The sequence below is a fragment of the Lissotriton vulgaris genome, chromosome 7 (assembly GCF_964263255.1).
Source record: "Lissotriton vulgaris chromosome 7, aLisVul1.2, whole genome shotgun sequence".
Lineage (NCBI taxonomy): Eukaryota > Metazoa > Chordata > Amphibia > Caudata > Salamandridae > Lissotriton > Lissotriton vulgaris.
The window spans coordinates 856,837,794-856,858,147 of record NC_141695.1 but is presented as its reverse complement, the minus strand read 5'-3'; the positions used below and the strand labels follow the sequence as shown (position 1 = coordinate 856,858,147).

The window sequence follows — 20,354 nt, the reverse complement described above, 5'->3', positions numbered from 1 at the left end:
AGGAGATTATTCAGAAAAGGCAGCCAACATGTGTTTCGCCCCCTTACATGGCTATCCGACCTGGGGCTTCATCAGGGCTGTGTATGATTACCTTTGGCAAGGCCAGAAGCTTGCGAGATTATATGGTTCAAAGTCATTTAACTACCACACGCAAGAGTCCGGGCACACTGAATGAAACTAAAGGCTTCTTCCCTTGTGGGAGATGCAAGGCCTGCGCTTTTAGCAGGCGAACACTGTCATTTGAGGTGAGAGGCTGTAAAGGTGGTAGGAGGATAAACAAGTTCATGTCATGCCACACAGATTACGCAATTTACTGTTTGATGTGCCCTTGCCAACTGAGATATGTTGGCAGCACAATCAATTCAGTAAAACTTAGAATACTTGAGCACATGTGAGCGATCGCAAATAAGGATTTCTCCTATCCGGTCGCTCGTCACTTTGCCATCAAGCACAATAGCAACAGGGATCTGTTGAGGTTTTTTTGTGTGGATTGTGTAGATGATAATCCACGAGGAGGCAACAGGTTACAAATGCTCAGAAGATTAGAATCCCGATATATAATAGATATGGAAACGAAGGCCCCTGGAGGGCTTAATATGGGGGAAGAATTGTCATCTCACCTGGGCTAAATCATGTGACTTTGTCTGTTATCTTTTGGAATAGTGCATTCAAATATATGTAACCGCTGTAACTTTTTGGTTTGATTTGTGTTCACATGAACTGTTGAAATGATTTGTAGCATTTGTGGTATTTTGAAATTTGGGTAATTTTCGAGTCCTGATTCTGGTGAATTAGAGTATTGGATGTGAATATTTAAATTGTCTGGTTGGGAGACAGGAGCCAGCCTTAAAACATATGATTGGGTGAATGTCCATGGGTATGATGCATAATTTGGTAACTAGCAGCCATAGTGGCTGCAATGCCGATATACGGCAAAATCACGACAGATAGACCGTTTTTGGTCTTCGAGTCGCGTCGCACAAGTTTGGTGCATTTTGGGATGATGAGCAGCCTCTGGACTGCACTAGCCGATCCACGGCTATATCAGGATCATTAGACTTGATGGTCTTTAATTAGCACACGCATTTTTTGCGTCTTAAAATTATTTTCCCACATAAAGAAATTTGTGGAATACCAATATGCAACGTAGCCATGCCCATATAACCATTATGAACAACTTGCATTAAGGCTAAAATGGGCTGACAATAGTGTACACCCAGAATGGTAAATACGACATCAGACATTACAAGATGGAGCTGACTAAAAGATTTTAAGCTTGTCCTATGTTTATGTTGATGCCTGTAACCAGAAATGACATATAATGCTGCCACTGCGCGCGCTTTTTTGTAAACACTGACGAAGGGAGTTTTCTCCCGAAACGCGTCTGAAAACGAATAAACCTTGCTGCTGAGCGAAAAGAACCCCGTGAGTGCTGTATCTTTGTCCAAATCCCGGCTGGGATATTTTTGGGAAAAAGTCGAGCAATCATTTACCATCGCGGAAAATCCACCGCGAAAAATGGCACCCGCTGCTGGAGTGACTTGTAATTGGTGCGCCTGGAGCCTGTATATATATATATATATATATATATATATATATATATATATATATATATATATATATATATATATATATATATATATATATATATATATATATATATATATATATATATATATATATATATATATATATATATATATATATATATATATATATATATATATATATATATATATGTATATATATATATACAGAAAAAATGCAGTATGTACAGTGTAGCACAGACAAAAATCATAAATATGTACAAAGATGCATGCAGGTTTTGTGGAGATAAATCATATGTGCTTGTTGAAGTTTAAGAAACATCATTGGTTAAGGTAAAATCGTACCGTACATTATGCCCAGCAGATATATATTATTGATTATTATGGAAGGAGCGATTTCAGGGTGGCCAAGAGGTCATAATACATATAGTTTGGTATTTGTGAGATTCAGTAATCCGTTAAAAAATGCGTGATATGATCATGAGCAACATCGTGTATTTGCACAATTAACGAGTGAAATGTTATTTGCAGGCATGTCGAGATAAGGTATACATAGCAAGATCACATGAGATATCAAAAAAATAAATACAGATGGAAGTATATTTACATGTAGTCGCTGAAGAACCGGTTCAAAGATCCATAAGAGAATGGGGTCAAGAGGGAGAAGGAGTAAGACAGGGTCCGGTATGTTGGAATGGGGGTGATAACATCGGGTGGACTCAGGTATAAAGTTTAATGCGATTAATTGGTCATAGCCTGCAGGTCCGGTGAACAAATACGAATCAAGGTGGGATTATATATGGGTAGGTGGCGGCGTTTAATGTGATCGAGGTATAAGTCAATAGAGTTGCCAGGTGAGTATCTAAGTAAAAAATTGGCGGAGTAGATTTATTTAGCACAGGGGATAGAGCGTGGTGATGCCTGAGACCTCAAATCCAAACAACGGCGTGACCCGGTGAGGCAACTCGGAGGGAGTGTCTGCGGGACATAAAGCTTACTGTAGGATATATAAATGGGCCAATAATCGTCTTGGCAATTCGAAGTTGTGATCCTTAATCTAAGGTGAAAGAAGACCGGAATAATCTAAAGTCAGGGGCGGCATTGTAGTCACGCAGTCGGGGTCCCAGTAAGATGCAGGGCAGCGCTTACCTCTCAGTCAAGGCATAAATGCCTAAGACAACCAGTCTCAGCAAGTGGCAACAGCACACCCGCTGGGCAGTGGGCCCGTTAGTTGTACAAATCAACAAAAAGAGAGGTAGGGAAAAAGCGAACACTCTTAGTCCCCACTATATCTAGAAAAATAACAACAAAAGAGTGTTCCTTGGTTGGAAGCACAGAAGTAAACGAGCACAAGAGATCAACAGCACCAATTAGGTTTGTTTAGAAAGCCCTCACTCACCGACCTGGTCGGTGACATGCTTCATCATCGGGCCCCACTGGGTGTGACCGAATGTCACCCCAGTGTGCTTCAACGCCAGATTTACTGCGGAGCGGGTACTGTGAAGGTGTGAGGGCTAGGTGATGAGTTACGTGAACAGAGTGAAGAGGTGAATTAAAAATGCCTTGTATGTATCAAAAATTGATTTAATGACTGATCACCAAGGACATAATAAAAAATGTGTTGGTAAACAAGGCCAACTAAATTGGATGGTCTGTTTCCAATAACATTACGTGATAGTGAATGGTCAACATGTTTCTGCCAATGTTGGTGTAGTTAACCTGGCATTCGTCAGGACCTAGAGTGATTAAACCCCGGCGGTATGGGCACGCTAAGGCCTACCCTACCAAGGGACGTGAAAGTAAAAATGTCTGTCGAAGTGCAATGTAAAGGGGGTTTCACCGAACAAAAAACGGGAGGCACACACCCTTCTTGTCTCAGGATCAGAGACAACAAAAATTCAAATGCGCCTGTGAAGGCAAGAGGGTACAGACAAACACAGAAAGACAAACAAACAATTAGTCCTTGGTCTGCAAACCAACAGATATAAAAATGGTGACTTGTGCTCATGTGGACTGGCAAGTGCACAACACACGACTAGTAGCAGAGTTGCGTGGCTCTGCCTGTGGCTGTGTATTATTATAATACATGATAGCATTATCAGTGTCATGCCGGTTTCACGTGAAGTACGTGTCGCTGAGCACACAAAATTGATGCTCACCAGTGCGCGTGTATAATTCCATGCGCCGCGTAGGAGATACGTGACATTATGGGGAAAGGGCGCTTTGATAGTAAGCCTGATATATAACGCGTTCACTGTAAAGAACTAAGCGATCAATGGGCCAAGGGCCAGTGACCACTGTCCCCAAAAACGGAGTACTGATGCAATGGTTCTCACTTGAAAGGAGAGTAAGTTTCACCCCATAGACCGCAGGAGGGGGGTGATGGCGTATTTGGTACATCCTGCAAGAGGAAAAGAACAAACAAAGGGACAAACTTATTAGAGAAGCCTCAAAAGTACTTAGCTCTTGTTGTAGAAATGAGCCGAGAAAGCACTCACACCCACGACGCCAGGCACCCGTTTGTAAACCTGACCAGCCCTCAAAACCGAGTCTCGACGATCGGGACCCGGTGTGGCAGGACGGTATATGTAGCGGGGGCTGAGTCAGCAGCGCGCGCTCTTCCGGGTCTGGGCGTGGCCAGAGACGCGCATGCGTGGGGTTAGCCAATGAGGGTAGTCGGCCGAAGTAAACAGACCGACAACACCATTTGCAAACTAGAACGCCTAAGCGTGCATTAAGTTGTCTAAACTATGAATGCGGAAATGTATTGACCATTGGCAGAAGGCATTAGGTGGTATTCCCGTGATGACTACGATGTCGGGAAATGCGCAATATTTACACAAGGTCTGGTCAATGGTTGCATTGTTACTGGGACCTCACTCTAATGTTATGGTATGGCATTAGATGGAATTCCTGTGGTGACTACAATGTCGGGGAATGCGTAATATTTAAACAAGGTCTAGTCGGTGGCTGCATAGCTACTGGAGCCACACGCAAATACATTGTAGCTCCACTTTCCCTGCAGCGGATCCAAGAAATTCTTTCGGGACCGTCTGCTGACTCTCCAGCTCCCTGTTCCCCCAGCTCAACTGTCTCCCACCATGGATGACGACCATAACTACTGGTGAATTGTAACATGGAAACCCCACTCTCGGCAACGGACGGCACTCCGCCGAACAAGGTACTCCTCAAATCCCACCCCAACCACCTAGCCTCAATTGCCACTATGCCCGCTCAAACTCTGTTTCCCTTACAGAACTTACAGAGTAAATTCACAATGCCAAAACCACTGGCGTAATCAAGCTCCGCTAAGCACGCCGTCTCTTAATTAAGAGGTAAATGATCACGCTCACAATTGGTCCTAGTAATTCACATTAAACTGATGCCCACGATCACCGCCTAGACCCGCATGGACCGTCACTGTCTGCTCGCCGCTCCACCAGTCACCCCATCACAGTAAATCCTAATCCGCCTTATAGTCCCCGTATGCACTGTCCACACCGCACTGCGTCTTCGAGGTATTTCTCAATTTTAACCTCAAATTGTCACCTTCTTTGTATGAATGCAACCTCACTGTGAATCCGATGAAATGTAATTTTCACCAGAACTTCACTGCGATTCCAAGGAAATGGTTCCTGAAAATGTGGCGCGTTGCTGACTCTCCTTTTCTCTTGTAAATACGGTCCCAACTAGAATCAAAATCTGAAAACCCTCTTTTTCGCCCCCTGTTATTTCTTCCAGAGACGCATTAATGCTACCACCAGGCATAGTAATTGTATAAAGTCCTGATGATGATCCCACTGTATTTTAGAGCGCGGGATCGAAACGTCGACCTTTTATAGTAGTTATACAGTATAACCAATGTGTATTAATTGCTGTATGTACTACTCTGGCAAAACACTTGTAATGGTGATCTAAAAGTGTCCAGTTTGCTCTTTTCCTCTTTTGCCTGCAAACTTTTCCTTTCTCATAATCACTTCTTATTCTTCTACCCTTTCTGTTCTGCGGTAAGGCACAGGATTGTGCTCTTTATTTCTTGTAATGTTATTTATGCACTAAACAATTTTACCATTGTTAAAAATAAATTCCATGTCCGGCTGGACTTGGATAAATACATAAGCGGCTCATCAAGGCTTGTCTTATTACCAATATGTTATATCTCTAAACTGCTTCGGACCACTGTCCAGTCACATATAATACTCACAGTGTGTGATATCACACAGTAGGATGTTATATAAGATGTCCAGTGTTATTCAGTACATTTATAGCATTGGGTTTTTAAATGACAGCAAGTGTTAGGCGTGGGCCAAGAAAAATTCATGGGGGTCACTCATCGCCTAACCAGACATGCATTTCGGCATCCTTATTCAGGCCCAGTTTCACTGTGTTAAAGGAGAGGATGAGTTCACTTTCCCTTCTCCTTAGTCTAAGTTCACGGTTGCCTCCTCGTTTAGTCTGGTGTATCAGTTCTATGCTGAAAAAGGAGAGCTCTTTCTTGTGTGGATGTTCCTGATGAAAATGTTCTGTCAATGGATGGCCTGTATTGCATTTATGGATATTTCTGTAGTCTTCTTGGATGCGGGTTCGTAGTGGCCGGATGGTGCTTCCAATGTAGGCCTTATTGCATGGACAAAGTATAATGTAAATTACAAATTTACTGTTACAATCAATCCACTCTGTGATATTGAAGTTTTTCCCTTGTAGCATTGGTACTCGAGTGGTTTTGTTTGTGCTGAGTTTGCATATACTACAGTTGCGGCAGATATGGAATCCCGCTGGTCTGTCTAGAAATGGGGATTTGTGTTTCCTTTTGTCTGTAAATTCAGAGCGACATAGCATTCTTTTTAAGTTTGGGTCTCTTCGGAAAGTCATTTCAGGGTACTCCTTGAGATGTTCACTAAGGCTTGGGGTATGTTGGAGTAGATGCCAGTGGCGTTTCAGGGTTTTTCTTATGTGCTGATGTCCAATGTGGTAGTTGGTGATGAAATCGTTGTTAACTTATCTCCAAAAAGGAACGGAAAAATACTCTTAACCCAAAAAGAACAAGGAGGGGAACACAGGAATCCGTTTCATCAGCAACTACCACAATGGACACCAGCACATATATTTCCCAGGGCTGACTTTGGTTTTCATTCCATCCCTGGTCCCAGTGCATTTGTGGACTGCTGTCAGAAAGTATCAGTAGTTGTACACCGACCTGGCATCTGTTCCTACAATTAAATTATATTGTATTGTGGTTGCATTTATATAGCGCCTCAAGCCCTTGGAAAACCCCAAAGCGCATTTGTGGTCTGGTAGAACCTACACCACCAGGGTGTGGTTGAGTGATATAGTGTGTGTCTGTGCTTTAGCCAGAGCCAATGGAATTATGTAACTGTATGGCCGCTGTGGTTTTTCTCATAATTATTCATTTGCTGCATTTGCCTGGTAATCCATTATTTGCTGCATAATCTGCAGATTTTCACACAATAAAATTGTTTTTGGCTCAAATGGTTTAAAAGTTACCAAAAATGCAACAACACATGTTGCCGCGTAGTGGAAAGCCCTGTGCAAAGTTGAACTGGTCACTTTCTGTTGCTTATTGCTATATTTGTCTGTTAAACGGGTACTAACGAGGGGCTACCAATGCCCAGAGTGTTTAAAAATGACGAAATTGATTAATAATATCAAAAAATGTGCTGCCTTATGCCAAATAATTTGCCTTTTCTTGCCGCATAATTTACTGAACCCTGCCGCATAATTGGGCCCTCTCCCGCCGCATTATTCCAGTGGCCCTGGCTGTAGCTAATGTGAGGTAATGCCGTTTCCTTGGGAAACTATTAACCGCCACCAGTGGGCGCCACTGGCTTTGTAGTCTTCATGTAGGAGTTGGAGGGGGGTTCTTTTCTGATTAGATTGTGCCCACTCGCTACTGACATTTCCTCGATTGGCCTTGCAAACCCAGCACTCAACGCGCGCACCTCGCAACTGTGGGGGTCTCTGGCCGGTTGCCTGGCAGGCTCATTTGAAGGAGACGTGACCTGTCAGTGCGCATTGCCCTGGCCTCCTCTTGGCACTACCTATATGTTCCACCACTCACACCTGCAGCCACGTATCCCTGCTAGTGAGGAGCACAGGTGGGAAGAAGGGTGCGTGTCTGACTGTGTCCGTGCGTGCAGCGAGCGTGCCTGTGCTACATTGCATGGCATTCGTGCGTGCATGGTAATGCTGTCTCTAAACCTGCTCGAAGATAACGTCTCTAAATATGATTTTTCTGCTTAGCTTTTTATACAGTCCATAAAGTAAGTGCCTTGGCTTCTCTCGGCCTGCAGGTCTGTAAGCGTTGAGACTAAAAAAACAGGGATCACGGGAAGAAAAAACAATAATTACTTTTGTATTAAATCTTACTGGCAATATTGCGGATTAATAGCACTAAAATGAACCGCTCTAATTCTTGCGTGACTCGATTTAAAGGTGAGCCAAGCCAACCGGTGTTTCAGCCCGTGGCCTGCAGGATTCACACAGTTGTCGGCAGCGACATATCAGCCGCCACACTACATTACAACACACACTGTGGCGTGACCAAACTCTATGTGTGGGCGCTATCTCATGGTTAGACCCTAGCACTGGGTCTCCCAGACACTGAGAGCCAAAAAGAACTCAGAAAATGAACTGCTTATTTTTAGACACGCGCCCAGAACAAATCAGTATAAAAAATAATCATCATCGTCCGCGATTGCAGTGGCGTAGCAAGGGCGGTCCGCCATGGGCGGTCCGAGTTTTGGGGCAGCGGCCTCCCGTTTCTCTCCGCTCTTACGCGGGGTGTCAAAAACAGGATTCGTTCATCAGCAACCTCCCCCCCAACCCCCCCCCCCCCCTCGCTCTTATTGGTGCCGCAGGGTGGAAAAGGCTGAAACCGCCACGGGAAATGAGGGCAATGCTTATTCCTTAAAGCCTGCAAACTACAGAACTCCAGCAAACCAGCGAGTCTTTGCTAAGCTAATACCAAAGACAGTCCATTCTCAGACACTGGAATTCACTTGAGAAAAGCATCCTTCAGGACCCACGCAGAGTGATACATGTCTATCATAATCTCTGCTGTGGACAGGCAAAGAACCCAAGCTGATCTAAGTGGGACAGTGAGTGGCTTCAACTAGAACTCTTTGCTGTAATCAATACTGTCCACCACTGAATACTACAGTATTTGAACAAGGGTAACCACTTCACAAACCTGCCAGCACACAGGCCTGGCCCAGGCTGCCTGGATACTGGGGTCTCTCAGTGCTCAAAGATGTTTCTCCTTTCTGTTCAGCATCCACCCCAGCAGCCTCTGCCTGGACTGATTCCTTGCTTCAGTCTGTCTTGGTTCAACTACACTGAGGACATACCTTGTGTTAAAAAACCTCATATATCCAAACTGCTGCCATGCCTGGTCACCATAAAAAGCCTTGACGACTGCCAACCATTTTAAACTCGACCTGGACAAAACAATAGTCCTCAGATGTGGAAAATGGCCACCAACACAGGGGCTCAGCACCTGGCTTCAGACTTAGGGCAACTCCTGCCCTCAATCAACAAAGTGAAAATCTTTGGAGTCATTCTAGGGGCAGAGCTTACTTTTGAACCTCAAATAGATGATGTAGTGCAATCCCCTCCCAATATGCTGCAAAACCTAGAATGGATATTCCATACCTAGGCTTTCATCACAAAGTTCAGGGCACTGCCATGACCTGTGTTCTCTTGCCAGGACCACAAGAACAGTCTACACCTAGAAAGCCTCATGCTCCTCTTAAACAAATTGCAACTGCTGCAAGGCCCAGTAGCCAGGATACTCCTATGCATGAATTCATTTGAACACATTATCCCAGGCCTCAGGGCTCCAGTGTCCTGGCAGACTGCATTCAGAGCACTTTGCATTGCGCATCGAGCACTGCAAGGAATAAGATCCAAATTGATCCAATTAAAATTTCTGGTGGTCCACCCTATACAAAGCATTTGATTCCACACATTATTACAACTAAGTGTGCCACACTTCTACAAAATACGACTCTGAGGGCGCTTGTTCTCAAAACAAGCTTAAAAAAACGTTGTTATTTCCTCTTCATACACATAAGCAAAGTACAAAAACACCACTTTCAGGAAGCCCATAAAAACATGGCTCTTTAATTTTCAAACCCTCAAACAACACCTGTCAAGCACTGGAGTGCTGAATGCCTGAAAGAAAGGACAAGATAGTCCTCTTTCTTGGTGAGGACTCACTAATATAGGGTTGTTTGAGTAATGCTGCATGAAGCAGTCCTTTAACACCACATATGTTATGTTATGTTGATTTGTATAGCACACTAATCACCTGCAAGGGTATCCAGGCACTTGGGAAAGGTATGTGGTCCCAATATGCTTATATGAAGAGCTAGGTCTTCAGCTTCTTGCAGAACTCAAGCAGTGTGGAGAAGTCTGATGTGTTGAGGGAGGTCGCTCTGTGTCTTGGGTGTGGTGTATGAAAATTGGTGACCTCCAGTTTTGCTTTTGCGGATGTGGGGAGTGTGTGAGACTGAGAGTGAGGTAGAGTGTAGGTGTCTGGTGGGTTGGTGAAAGAGTATGCGCAGTTCAGGTATTTTGGTCCAGGTTTGTGTAGGGCTTTGTATATGTGCGTGACAAGTTTGAATTAGGTGTGCTTCTGAATGGTGAGCCAGTGAAGCTTTTTGAGGTGAGGTGTGACACTGATGTGGCGTGGGAGGTTGAGTGTGACTTTTGAAGCTGCATTTTGGTTGGTCTTAAGTCTGTCTAGGAATTGTTTGGAGATTCTGGCTTAGAGAGTATTGCCGTAGTTCAGCCTGCTGATGATGAGTGCTTGCATGACGGTCCGTCTGTTGTTCTGAGGTAACCATTCGAAGATCTTTTGCAGCATGTGTAGGCTGTGGAAGCAGGAGGGGCACGCTGCACTAACTTGAGCCGTCATTTTGAGCTTGTCGTCTAGGATGATCCCTAGTTTTCTGTCAAGGTCTGTGGGTGTGAGTGTTGGTTCTAGCTCCGATGGCCGTCAGGTTGAATCCCATGGGGAGGACTTGTGGCCAAAGACCAATACTAACGTCTTGTCGGATTGAGCTTCAGGCAGTTGGTTCGCATTTGGTCTGCTATCATGCTCATGCAGTTGCTGAAGTTGGTTCTGGTGGTGTTTGTCTTGTCCGTTAGGGAAAGGATGAGTTGGGTTACATTGGCATAGGAGATGCTGGTGATGTATTGTGATTGGATGATGTTGGCTAGCAGTGCCATATATATGTTGAGAACCCTTTAAAGATGAGCCACATACCAGCAGTATTCAGTTATCTACAACACACCCCGACTACGTGTCAGAGCCTCACATACCTCTCCCATCCTACCTAGGGCATACAACACCACACACCTCTTCAACCAAACATACCAGTTTAGACTTAATCTTTTCAGAAATTCAGAGTGTTACAAAGCAAGACTAGTTACAATTGCTTTCTATAGAAGGGCCTGATAACATAATAGTATAATTAGTATGAGATGCATTTCACTTGCACCTTTAACCATTTTTGTTAATTTAGCCCTGTAAGTAAAAGATTCGCTTTTAGGGGTGGGTGATAAACTCCGCTCCTACGACTCACTTTGTGCAGTTTTACTCACTTTGCACTGTTTGGAGCGCGGAGTTCTGGAAAAACTCCAACCGCTGTGTGGTGGATTTTTTTCTCATGCGTGGTTTGTCAACGTTAAGTTGACAAGCATGAGTGAGAAAATCAAGTGCTAGGACACCTCCCCTCGAGATTTCTCAACGCGTGCAATCGTGGTGGGTCACTACAGTTTGAGTGCCACTCGAGGAGAAAATCTACTCGAGCAGCAGAAAGAAGCAGCGCACTCTGGCACGCCGCATGGTGCTGTACTTTACAGCACGTATCAACCTCCCGGTGCTAAAAGTCAGCATGAACAGTGTGACGTGTTGAATTCTGCCACTCGCGGAACTCCACAGAATCTCGCAGAAATTTGTGTAACTCCACAGAATTTGCCGCCCACCCCTACTTTATTTAGGTCGAGCTGATGTGGCATTCATGCGAAGCATGAATGCATCAGCTCGACAACTTATGCTGCCCGTTTTTAGGAAAGTGGACAGCAATCAGACGCGCGCTTTCCCATTGTCAGATTTCACCTCGGGAGCGCGCGTCTGATAGCTGCGCATGCGCGGTGCAAAGCCCTGGCTCTCACACAGACACAGGCAGCCCCCACCCCTCTGCATGCACGCACGCACACACACACACAGGCGCGCGCATGCACACGCTGGCACACGGCACACATACAGGCACACAGCACACTATCCCCCGCCTCGCATTCTCTCTCAATCACACACAGTCACGCATGCGCACACACATTCTCTCGCGCACACACGCACACACACGCGCACACAATCCCCCCCCTTCCCTCCCCTCCCCTCCCCCCCAGGCATACACACAGGCACGCACGCACTTCACATCAGCCCTGGGCCCCACTCACCGACTGCGCTCTTCCGGCGGGGCTCCTCTCGCGCTCCGCTCCTCGCGTCTCCTCTTCTAAATCGGGGCTCCCTCAGGTCAGAGGAGCCCCGCAACAGGCGCCACACTCCTCCTTCTCCCCGGCCCCCTCCTGGGGACCCGGGCTACCCCGGACCGGCAGGGCGCTCCATGCGCCGGCAGCTCGCGGACCTCGGGAGGCGGGACTTCCGGTCGGCCGCAAGCGGATTGGCCGGCTGGCCAAGAGCTACCGGGTCGCCGTGGGCAGCGCGGCGTCACCCTATCATATGAACTTGTCCTAGAAAGTGTTTACATTTCGCCTATGAACACGGGATCAGGAAACAAAAACCCTGGCATACTTAAAGGAACTGGAATAGGCGGGAAAACGAGTACTCCTTTGACATGAAAATGGTTTGTTTTAGTTTCACAGAAACACTGGTGAAAGCAGAAACTATATCAGACTTTCTTCTCAAAGCTGTACTTATTTCAAGAGGGCACACAAAGAATCCCAAACATGTTGCGTCTCTTGGGTTTGTTTTAAATACAGAAACGCCACCTGATAAGACACTTGAACGTGATATAAATGAACAGTAACATACTCCTTAGAGTTACTTGGAAAGACCCACTGTGTGAACACAGAAACCCCACCAAAACTGAAATAAAGGTTTACAAAAGAAACAGTATTTTGATTGCTAGGCTTCCTGCGTGTTGGTGCTTCTGTTTACAAGGAGATGGCTGCTTTAACCTCATCTTTGACCACCATCAGCCTCACTAATAAACTACCGGGCATGTATCCCAGCTTGAATTATTTTCGTGGCACTTCTCTTCTCTCTGTAGTCTGTCTTCAGCCTCTATTACTCTAGTTGAGCCCTGCCTGGCTATCGACTTTTGGCCTGTGACCTCATCCCAGGCAACTATTGGTTCTTAGGTCCTCCCATATGTGTTAGTTGGGAGCTTTGCCCCATCCCCCATCTGTCGCTATAGCCACCCCAGCTGTTTAGCTTTTTCCACAGTCCTTCATTTTGGCTTGAGTTGTTCCCATTGTTTGGGTTGCTGCTGTTAAGCTTCTCCCACTGTTGATTAATTGTGGTGGACTGATGCCTTATTTGTTTTTTTGGGTGAGGGGGGCTCAGCTGCACAACCATTCAACAACAACTGGTTCAAATATGTTCTCTCAATGTTTCAAGCTTTATTACAAATGTCACAAAAATATGTTAATATTTCACTTCTGTTCTTGGATTTTCGTCACAATAAAATACACTGAACATAATCTTCACAAAAGTTATTTACAAAAGTTTAAGGTATTGCCATTAAAAATTACAATAACTTTTATTTAAGTATTGATTATAAAAAAATAAATAAAAGCCATTGTTATTTGTAATATCAATACATCTAAGTCACGTAAATACAAAACATGTTGCATTACAAATGCTATAGGTGTCACATTTGCAAAAGATATAACTATTGGCATTGTAAATGACAAAGCTATTAATTTTGCTATTTTCAAAACCAACACATAAATAAAAAATGTGTCATTTACAATACCAATAGCTCAAACTCTCCTAATGCGAGACCTATTGCATTGCAAATGCTTGTTTTTTTATTGTCCTTGGCATGGTTTGTTGGGTTGCAAGTATAAGCTGTATAATTTTGCAAACATTTCACTGAGTGAGGATGTGTTACGGCTCCTGTTACTCTAGCTAAGTGTCATTGCTGTCTTCATTTAGGAGCCCTATCACAGGAAATATAAAAAACTTGGAAGAGGGAAGGGCCACCTGCAGGATGAGAAAGGTCAGTGCTAGGGGTGAAGGACCAGCATCAGCAACGAACGTACCAGCAGCAAAGGGGTGAAGACTAGCAGCCAGAAGGGATGTGCCAACAGCAGGAGGGAAAAGACTTGCAACAGAGGTGAAGGGCCAGCCGAAGGGGGTGAAAGGTCAGGCGCAAGATGTGAAGGGACAGCATCAGAAGAGAAAGGTCAGAAAGTTGGAGGGAAGGGCCAGCTACAAGAGGGGGAAGACTTGCAGCGGGAGGGGAGGGGAGGTACTAGAAGTAGGAGGGGAAGTGCAGCAGTGGAGGGCAAGGCAGCTCCCCCGTCATGTCAGAGGAGCATCACCCCACAGCCCGTACCACCAGACAATAAATAAAATAATAATAATAACGCAATGTTATTATCATATTACTGTGCTGTCTGAGCCCAATACAAAAATATAGGATGGAGGCAGGGCCAGGCATGTAAAGTGCACTTATGTTTTTCCAACCTGGCTGTGCTACACAGCCAGGCTGGAGAAACAGCACAAGCTCCAATGTACCATCTGAGCAGCAAGCAAGGCCGCTCGGACCAATCCTGATGCTGCTCTCGTGTGAGAGCAGCGCCTGGATTGGGTGCAGAGCGTGTGCCCTGAGGGCCCATCCACTTCCTACCGTCGGCCGCCGAGAGGAACAGCTATACAGGCGTCAGGAGGCAAAGCGGAGCGGGCAGCAGGTAAGTCTCTTTTTTTTAATTCCCCCAGCCCAAACCCGCTGCCCTCTCTACCCGCGGCCGCCCTACTACTTTAGGTAGGAGGTGGACAACACTGGCGGAGGGGAGGAGGTATTGGGAGGCAGAAGCGGCTGGTGGTGGGAGTGCGGTGGGGCGGTGAGGCGGGGCGGGGGAAGGGGCAGGGTGGGGGGTAATAAACTACAGCACACGGCCGTACAGAGGTAAGTAAACCAACAAATAAATAAAACTAATTTCATTGCGGGCGCTGCATTGCCAAATGCGATGCAGCGCGTGCAACGAAATTCATTTCATTTATTTATTTGTTTACTTACCTCCATTCTGCCGTATTCCATAGTTTACTACCCCCCCCCTCTCCCCACACACACCCACCCTGCTCCACCGCCGCCCCACAGCACTCCCACCACAGGCCGCTACTGCAGGGAGGACTAGCATTCGAAGGGGAAGTACCAGCAGCAGAAAGGGAGGGAACAGTAGTAGGAGGGGAAGAACTTTCAATAGATGTGAAAGGCCAGCAGCAGGAGGTGAAGGGCCAGCAGCAGGAGGTGAAGGGCCAGCAGCAGGAGGTGAAGGGCCAGCAGCAGGAGGTGAAGGGCCTGCAGCAAGAGGTGAAGGGCCAGCAGCAGGAGGTGAAGGGCCAGCAGCAGGAGGTGAAGGGCCAGCAGCAGGAGGTGAAGGGCCAGCAGCAAGAGGTGAAGGGCCAGCAGCAGGAGGTGAAGGGCCAGCAGCAGGAGGTGAAAGGCCAGCAACAGGAGGTGAAGGGTCAGCAGCAGGAGGTGAAGGGTCAGCAGCAGGAGGTGAAGGGCCAGTAGCAGGAGGTGAAGGGTCAGCAGCAGGAGGTGAAGGGCCAGCAGCAGGAGGTGAAGGGCCAGCAGCAGGAGGTGAAGGGCCAGCAGCAAGAGGTGAAGGGCCAGCAGCAGGAGGTGAAGGGCCGGTAGCAGGAGGTGAAAGGCCAGCAGCAGGAGGTGAAGGGCCAGCAGCAGGAGGTGAAGGGCCAGCAGCAAGAGGTGAAGAGCCAGCAGCAGGTGGTGAAGGGCCAGCAGCAGGAGGTGAAGGGCCAGCAGCAGGAGGTGAAGGGCCAGCAGCAATAGGTGAAGGGCCAGCAGCAGGGGGTGAAGGGCCAGCAGCAGGAGGTGAAGGGCCAGTAGCAGGAGGTGAAAGGCCAGCAGCAGGAGGTGAAGGGCCAGCAGCAGGAGGGGAAAGGCCAGCAGCAGGAGGTGAGGGGCCAGCAGCAGGAGGTGAGGGGCCAGCAGCAGGAGGTGAAAGGCCACCAGCAGGAGGTGAAGGGCCAGCAGCAGGAGGTGAAGGGCCAGCAGCAGGAGGTGAAGGGCCAGTAGCAGGAGGTGAAAGGCCAGCAGCAGGAGGTGAAGGGCCAGCAGCAGGAGGTGAAAGGCCAGCAGCAGAAGGTGAAGGGTCAGCAGCAGGAGGTGAAGGGCCAGCAGCAAGAGGTGAAGGGCCAGCAGCAGGAGGTGAAGGGCCAGCAGCAGGAGGTGAAGGGCCAGCAGCAGGAGGCGAAGGGTCAGCAGCAGGAGGTGAAGGGCCAGCAGCATGAGGTGAAGGGCCAGCAGCAGGAGGTGAAGGGTCGGCAGCAGGAGGTGAAGGGTCAGCAGCAGGAGGTAAAAGGCCAGCAGCAGGAGGTGAAAGGCCAGCAGCAGGAGGTGAAGGGTCAGCAGCAGGAGGTTAAGGGTCAGCAGCAGGAGGTGAAGGGGCAGTAGCAGGAGGTGAAGGGCCAGCAGCAGGAGGTGAAGGGTCAGCAGCAGGAGGTGAAGGGTCAGCAGCAGGAGGTAAAAGGCCAGCAGCAGGAGGTGAAAGGCCAGCAGCAGGAGGTGAAGGGTCAGCAGCAGGAGGTGAAGGGTCAGCAGCAGGAGGTGAAGGGTCAGCAGCAGGAGGTGAAGGGCCAGCAGCAAGAGGTGAAGGGCCAGCAGCAGGAGGTGAAGGGCCAGAAGCAGGAGGTGAAGGGCCAGCAGCAGGAGGTTAAGGGTCAGCAGCAGGAGGTGAAGGGCCAGCAGCATGAGGTGAAGGGCCAGCAGCAGGAGGTGAAGGGTCAGCAGCAGGAGGTGAAGGGTCAGCAGCAGGAGGTAAAAGGCCAGCAGCAGGAGGTGAAAGGCCAGCAGCAGGAGGTGAAGGGTCAGCAGCAGGAGGTGAAGGGTCAGCAGCAGGAGGTGAAGGGCCAGTAGCAGGAGGTGAAGGGTCAGCAGCAGGAGGTGAAGGGCCAGCAGCAGGAGGTGGAGGGCCAGTAGCAGGAGGTGAAGGGACAGCAGCAAGAGGTGAAGGGCCAGCAGCAGGAGGTGAAGGGCCAGCAGCAGGAGGTGAAGGGCCAGCAGCAGGAGGTGAAGGGCCAGTAGCAGGAGGTGAAAGGCCAGCAGCAGAAGGTGAAGGGTCAGCAGCAGGAGGTGAAAGGCCAGCAGCAGGAGGGGAAGGGCCAGCAGCAGGAGGTGAGGGGCCAGCAGCAGGAGGTGAAGGGGCAGCAGCAGGAGGGGAAAGGCCAGCAGCAGGAGGGGAAAGGCCAGCAGCAGGTGGTGAAGGGTCAGCAGCAGGAGGTGAAGGGTCAGCTGCAGGAGGTGAAGGGCCAGCAGCAGGAGGTGAAAGGCCACCAGCAGGAGGTGAAAGGCCAGCAGCAGGAGGTGAAAGGCCAGCAGCAGGAGGTGAAGGGCCAGCAGCAGGAGGTGAAAGGCCAGCAGCAGAAGGTGAAGGGTCAGCAGCAGGAGGTGAAGGGCCAGCAGCAGGAGGTAAAAGGCCAGCAGCAGGAGGTGAAAGGCCAGCAGCAGGAGGTGAAGGGTCAGCAGCAGGAGGTGAAGGGTCAGCAGCAGGAGGTGAAGGGCCAGTAGCAGGAGGTGAAGGGTCAGCAGCAGGAGGTGAAGGGCCAGCAGCAGGAGGTGAAGGGCCAGTAGCAGGAGGTGAAGGGCCAGCAGCAGGAGGTGAAGGGCCAGTAGCAGGAGGTGAAGGGTCAGCAGCAGGAGGTGAAGGGCCAGCAGCAGGAGGTGAAGGGCCAGTAGCAGGAGGTGAAGGGCCAGTAGCAGGAGGTGAAAGGCCAGCAGCAGAAGGTGAAGGGTCAGCAGCAGGAGGTGAAAGGCCAGCAGCAGGAGGTGAAGGGCCAGCAGCAGGAGGTGAGGGGCCAGCAGCAGGAGGTGAAGGGCCAGCAGCAGGAGGGGAAAGGCCAGCAGCAGGAGGGGAAAGGCCAGCAGCAGGTGGTGAAGGGTCAGCAGCAGGAGGTGAAGGGCCAGCTGCAGGAGGTGAAGGGCCAGCAGCAGTGGGTGAAGGGTCAGCAGCAGGAGGTGAAAGGCCAGCAGCAGGAGGTGAAGGGCCAGCAGCAGGAGGTGAGGGGCCAGCAGCAGGAGGTGAAGGGCCAGCAGCAGGAGGTGAAAGGCCAGCAGCAGGAGGGGAAGGGTCAGCAGCAGGAGGTGAAAGGCCAGCAGCAGGAGGTGAAAGGCCAGCAGCAGGAGGGGAAAGGCCAGCAGCAGGAGGTGAAAGGCCAGGGTGTCTGGAAGGAGGGGAAGAGCAAGCAAGAGGAGGCGATTGGACAGTGGCAGAAGGTGGAAGCGCAGCATCAGGAGGAAAGGGGTGAGCAGGAGGAGAATCAGCAGGAAGAGCTTTCAGCAGGAGGGCACCCTTCAATTATCATCAGCAGGAGGAGACCAGCATCAGAAGGAGCAGCTAGAGCGGCCCGAGGGGTCAGTGGGACAGGACTCCGAGGAGGCAGACGAGCGGCAGCAGGCGGGGGATCTGCCGGCGAATGAAGGGGTCGGCAGCAGGCAGAGAAGCAGAAGCAGGCGCTGCATCAGCGGGAGGAGAAGGAGGCTCAGCAGCAGGCGGGGATCCGCGGAGGGAGGACCAGCGTGAAGAGGAGGAGGACCAGCGGCGGGAGGAGGGCCGGCATCCTCTCACCGCCCTCTCCTGAAGTGCTTCCTGTGCAGACAGCTCCCTGCCTCACACATGCTCTGCCGGGGAAGGTGGACGTGCTGCAGAGGATGAACCGGGGTTGTGGCGCCTGCCTCCCGCCGACACTGTGAGCCCCCAGGACCGTGCCCCGGGGGCTCTCGCTGCGTGCCCGCGGCTCAAGCGTTAACTCTCTGAAGTGCCCGTCGCTCGGAGGGGCCCGGCCGGGATGCCCACCTACTGAGACGCCTGTGGGTCGGACCCCCGCAGTCTGAGGCGCCTGGTCCGCTCCAGCGGCTCTGAAGCGCGCATGGCTCGGATGCTCACCCCTTGATGTATCCATGGCCCGGATGGTCGTTCTCTGAAGCCCCCATGGAGGGGCCAGCTGTGCGCCCTGCTCTTCCCGCCATGGACCGGTGGCACTGTTTGGGTGATCTCTCGCCGGGGCTGTCCCGCCCCCTCGTCTTCACGACAGGTGCGTAACTTCCCATACACTGGTTACTGCCTCCAGGACCCCTTGGTTATTCCCGCCCGGCCTCTGTTGAATAGCACGCTCTCTCTCACACCTTGGCGACTCCACCCTCCCCTCCCCTGGATTTGCGCCGAATTAATAGGCGGCCCCCTCTCTCCACAGATCTAAGCCATACACGTTTCTGTCATTGGGGCATTTGAGCTTTTCTTGATGCCCGTCTTACAGTGGCCACTCCTAGCCGACTGTTTCCACTTCCTACCAACTTTGTTCAGTGACCAGCCCTGGTTGTGTTCAGCTCCCAGGGCACAGGACGCAGGACCCAGCTCACAGTGACCATCTCCCAGCGCACCCCCCTGCCAGCGCCCACCCTCTTCTGCCCAGCTACCAGATTCCAGTGCCGAGCTTCTAGTGCCTAGATTCCTGTCCCAGTACCCCACTCTCTGTGCCCAGGTTCCAGCTCCCATCCACCAATGCCCAGCTTTCACGGGCCACCTCGCAGCGCCAAGCTGACCGGGTCTATTGCCCAGATGAGAGTGTCCAGGTCGCATTGCCCATCACTACTTGCATATCTTCAGCTGCCAGCCCGCGCTGCTCAAATACCATTGCTCATCCCCTGGCACACTTCGCAGTGCCCATATGCCACCAGTTAGCTCCCTCCCTTTGCCTGCCTGGCAGTACCAAGAGCTCAGCGCCAAAAAACCCGTGTGCGGGCCGCGCTGCCAAGCTTCCATGCCCAGCTCTGAATGCCCATTTCTACGTGCCCACGTCCCATTGCTGAGTTTACCGTGGAGTGACACACATTAGGGGTTATTTTGGGGTCCCACAAGTAGCCGGGGTTTGATAGCGATGGGGACGACGATTAGTAACCACGGAGTCACTCTTGCAAGTAGGGGGCGCTGTTTTATCGAATGTCACGCAGTCCAGCACCCCACGCCGCCTGCTTATTCTTAAGTAAAACATTGCTTTGGGATTTTGAAATGGAATGGTGGCACCCGTCAAAATGATTAATATTCAAATTTTCACTATGTAGACACACGCGCCCATGTTGTAAGCACTTCTAGGTCATATAATGGATATCAGGCAGGGGAATTGGAATTGTGAGACAGGAGAGGACACCGGTAATTATGTGGCAAGGCTGGCTAAATTATGTGGCATCATGCTGCACATTTTGCAATAGTATTACCTCATTATTTGCCATTATTACAAGTTAATACTAACTCTACAAAGGATTCACTTCATAAGTGCCGGTTTGACACACACATACAGCAATAAACAATAGAAAGATGAGCAAACCCCCTTTGCAACGGGCCTTCCACTGTACAGCAATCCGTGCTGCTGTGTTTTTATTAACTTTTGATCCGTATGAGCTAGAAACAATTCTCTTGGGTAACATCTATAGATTATGCTGCAGATGGATGATGAATTATGTGGCAAGATGTGGCGAATGCATAATTATACAGAAAACTCACCTGCATGGC

The 20,354-nt window shown here is 49.5% G+C and overlaps 1 protein-coding gene across 3 annotated transcripts in view; it reads left to right on the top strand.

Moving 5' to 3' along the window:
• SGCD (sarcoglycan delta) overlaps positions 1-20,354 on the top strand; it is a 1,117,370-nt gene that overhangs the window by 32,869 nt on the left and 1,064,147 nt on the right. The window contains exon 1 of one of the 3 annotated variants that reach the window (XM_086931236.1): positions 18,450-18,879. The exons of the other annotated variants lie outside the window; for them this stretch is intronic. The gene's annotated coding sequence lies outside the window, so the exon portion shown is untranslated. Of the gene's footprint in view, positions 1-18,449; positions 18,880-20,354 lie in introns of those variants that run through there. 3 annotated transcript variants of the gene reach the window in all.